This window comes from Arachis hypogaea, chromosome 12 (assembly GCF_003086295.3).
Source record: "Arachis hypogaea cultivar Tifrunner chromosome 12, arahy.Tifrunner.gnm2.J5K5, whole genome shotgun sequence".
NCBI classification, from domain to species: domain Eukaryota; kingdom Viridiplantae; phylum Streptophyta; class Magnoliopsida; order Fabales; family Fabaceae; genus Arachis; species Arachis hypogaea.
In genome coordinates, this window is record NC_092047.1 from 23,245,186 (window position 1) to 23,249,582 (window position 4,397).

At 40.8% G+C, this 4,397-nt stretch overlaps 1 long non-coding RNA gene across 1 annotated transcript; it reads right to left on the reverse strand.

The window, feature by feature from the left end:
* Positions 1–998: 998 nt before the first annotated feature.
* LOC112729190 (uncharacterized) lies at positions 999–3,824 on the reverse strand. The gene is made up of 3 exons (XR_003166394.3): positions 3,714–3,824; positions 3,489–3,634; positions 999–1,048 (listed from the first exon to the last, which is right to left on the reverse strand). It is a non-coding gene; the product is annotated as an uncharacterized lncRNA (long non-coding RNA).
* Between the last annotated feature and the right edge of the window lie 573 nt (positions 3,825–4,397).

Below are 4,397 nucleotides of genomic sequence, written 5' to 3' on the forward strand. Positions count from 1 at the left end.
ATAAAAATCTCAAAATTAGCTGTAATCACTGTCAAATAAGAGGAAAACTGAATCAGTAAGTTCTCTAAGAATGAACTCGAAATCCAGAGTTAAAATGCACAACACAATAGGACAAGTTCAAAGCTATTTCAATGAATACAGGAATCAGGAAGAACTCGAACAGAGGAAGATAGATGCAACAAGGATTTTCAAACAAGCATATGCACTCAATATCAATCAAGAAGGCATATGAATAGAGGAATACAGTTGAAAATATCAAACTACTTTTCAAAAAGATTAGCAAACAAGAACTTCAAGTTAGGACATAAAGGAACAGGTCGACTCGAATAGAATTCCAAGACACACAACTGAATAGCCTCGAGAAATAGTTTCCAACGTTCCCAAAACTCGCGATTCGCTTTACTCAAAACACATATATCATCTATGATAACCCATCAGTGCTTTCATATACATAATTCACTAGTATTAAGCCGGCCAAACTTAATATCGAGAATTATGCAATGCAAGACTAACAGCGTTAATCAATAGATCGTCATGTGCATAAAGCTCTAATTCTCGTCTTTCGACAAGACCTATTACATGACAAACACTCAGAGTATGCAATTGAAGCATAGTCAGTCCATTCCTCAGGCTCTACAGGAAGAACTGCTCTGATACCATAATGTAACACCCTAACTACCAAAGCTCACGCTTCCGGCTGCGCGACTCTGATAGCTCGGACATTACGACGACACTTATATTATTTAATACTAAAATATGAGCCTGTTTAAAACTTTAAACCGCAATACCGTTCCCAAAAAAATACTTTCGTTCGATAACGTACATCCACAAATATCATACAACTTACAAAAGCTCATAAAGAGTACATACATATATACATACATATATATATACAAATATTATTACAAGCATTAACCAACACAATTCCTACCCCTCTTACAGAATATATATCAAGATAAAGGCGAGGGTACAATAAAAATAACTAAAAACAATACAGAGCATCACAACAACAATTAAATAAGCTCTTCGTAACTTCTGCGCCCATATCCTGAAAGGGAAAAAATGTAGGGGGGTGAGAACATCATCCTCGAAAGGGTTCTCAGTAGAGGGTTTTTGGGAATTACTATAATAGGATACATGAAGATAAACCGTACCAGTGATTAATAACCATCTTATGCCTCTTTTCAAAAACAACCGTTTACAATAAAAGAGAAATCTGAAATCCTTTTTCTGAAAGAAGAAACTGTTCATTTAAAACAATATTCAAAAGCATTTCAGAAGGTCTATCTATGCTGAACCAAATTAGCCTTTCACACATTTCCAAACCATAACCACAATACCGAAACCAACCATCGGTCCATCTCAATTCAACCACGGCCCTAGGCCCAAACAATCCAACCAACAACTAATTACCACAATCCAACAGAGTCCCAGATGCAAACACAGAAAGGAAGTTCAAGCACAAACAAACAGTTATTACAAGTAGAACAGTTAGCAATTAATCACATAGGCAAACCAAGTATAATATGCACACCCAACTAATGTCACACAAATGCATATGATGCATGCCTGTCCCTAGTGGCTAATGATATCATCTGTCGGTTATATAGCCAACCCGACACGTCCTGGTAGCTAACCATGGACAGAAACACCCCTCGCGGAGCAAGTAGGTTTGAGCTACAACCCCATTGCTACTACCCGCTCAACCCAGAGCCAATGGAACAACCACTACTGCGGTTACTACCCAGGCGGGTGTTTAAAAGCTCAACCTGGAGCGAGTGGAATCACCACTACTACCGCTACTACCCAGGCGTCACAATCTCTGACCTGGAGCAAGTGGGACGGACCACAACCCTTGCTACTACCCAGGTATCTCAAGCATATATTCATTCAGTCCCAACCATGGATCAACATCCATCTCAGCCATCTGGCTCAAATTCATAATTCATAATCAGCCATATGGCCCATAACTCATTCGGCAATTTGCCATAAATCAATATTATACACAGCCATTCCGGCTCATAACAAAATGGCACCTCCACCATTCAACATCATCAAATTCATAAAACCGGCATTTAAGCCACAAATCACTTTTTCTCAAATCGCTTCACTTTGAAATCAAGTTTCAACTCTTTTCAGCCTTGGCTTTAGAAATCTCGTTTCTCAAATCATCTCAGGCTCATAAGCCAAATTTACTCAAAGTGAGTTCCCTTTTTAAAACAAAGCCACTCTCGACATTCTCTTTCCAAAACTTCCAAAACCATGGCAAGTTAAGGATTTATTTCAAAGTATTCAAAATCACCCATACAACAATGGGATATCATAACAAAAGTTTCTCGGCAGAGTCCCAAGTCTTTAGGGGAGAATAACATAACTCATTTCGCCAAATTCATTTAAAGTCATTAAAACATTGGCTTTCTGATTTGAGTAAGCAAATAGGATCTAAGCCAAACCGAGTCATGTAATCATTTACTTCTTTCAAAGCCGTTTCCTTTACTTAGGCAAAACCAACTTCAACCCCCATGATAAATTCTAGAACGTTTCAACTGTTCAAAATTGTTTTAGTCTTGCAAGAATTCAGAATTCAAAGAGTACTTAAAACCTTTCTCAAAACATTTCAAAATAAAACTTGTCAATAGACATTCAGGTTCTTTCAAAGTCATTGAAACTTCTTTAATTGAAACCCCCAAGTCAAATTCAAAGGCATAAACCCTTTTCACATCCAAACAGCTTTAAAACACAAGTTTTATCTAAATAACCTTCTCCTGAAAGAGATATAATGCCTTTATTAAGAAGCAAGACTAAATCACAATTTCCTCTTTATTAATTCATTTCGAAAGCATGAATCATCCTTTTCTCGATAATTCAAATAAAATAGTAGAAGTCTTTAACTCATCATTTTCTAGACAACGTTTCAATAAAGACTCGGATTTTATAAAAATTTTGGCAGCACCTCCCCTAAAACTTGGACTTTTGCCACCCGGTTCGGGTCCCAACTAAACCGTTTCTCATTCCTTTTCAACAGCTCAAAACCAGAAATCAATTCAAAAGCAAGCTAAATCCAACAGTCACCTCAATGGCATACCTCAAGGAAACCATTTCAAAAATCAACTCAATATCAACCGATTTAACTCATTTATAAAGCTTTAAAGAATCGGTTCAGTAATAAATCATTTATCAAACCAGAGCAATTAAAGCAACCCAGGCTGGATTTCAAGAGCATTCTATCTTTCACATCATCAAAATAATTGACTCAATTCAAACCAATCCTCAACGGATTAGACTTATTTCAAATATTTAAAGAATCAACTTCAAACATTACATTTCACAAGCCACACAACAATTCAGCCAAGCCAACATCCATAATCATTCGAGTCAATCAAATAATACATAAGGCAGATACAATCACTAATTACATCATATCTCACATCAGTATCCATATGTAATAATTCCAATAATAAACTGTAGTTTTAGGAAAGCGCCCCTACCTCACAACATTGGAACCACAACCCAACTCGTTAACCAACTCCTTTTATCTCGACCCGAAATCACCGGCAATCAAAATCTCGGCTCTGCCCGCTCTCTCAAAAGCAGAAACAGCCCCAAACGGCACAAGCAAACCGGATTCTAGCTCCTAAAACCATTAACATTACGGTTACTTTATTACACAGAACAGAACACTAACGCAGAGCTCTCGAAACCGGAATACTTACTGAAACTAAGAAAGAACGGCTGAACCGAACAGCAACGGCCTCTGAACCGGTTGGGCGGTAGCCCCAACAGCCACCTCAAGCGGCAGCGGCAACGAATTCCGATCACGACAACTGAAACCAACATGCAGTGACCATAATATTCTCGGAATTCAAAAGGACGGAGGCTAATGACAAGACCCTTACCGGCAGTGGCTTTTTCGGTGATGGCAGCGAGGTTTTCCGATGGCATGAGCTTACCGGCACACCCCATGAACGGCGACAAGGCTCCCGACAGCTGCTGGGCGCAGCGGCAGGGACAGCTCCGCGGTAGTTCTTCTCCGGCGTGGCTCTCCTCCTCTGACTCTCTTCCTTTCTCCAGCAATGGTGGGTCTTCAGTGACGACACCAGCCACAACAGGGACGGCGACGGTGAGACCCCAACAGCGAGGAGATTCACGGCGGCAGAGCAACCCAGACTGGCGACGGCGCGACTGGAGGCCACGGCGACGCTGGCAACGCGAAAAGGGTTCCGACGCAGTGGGTCGCGCTCCTCGCGTCACTGGCCGCGTCCTCCTCCCTCAGAGTCACGCGGTGTCTCTCTCCCCTCTGGGCTTCTTCCTTCGTGACGTTAATGGCGGCGACGCTCCTCCTCGCACGGTTCTGACAGTAGCTCATGGATGGACCAAACGACGGCGGCACATGGACG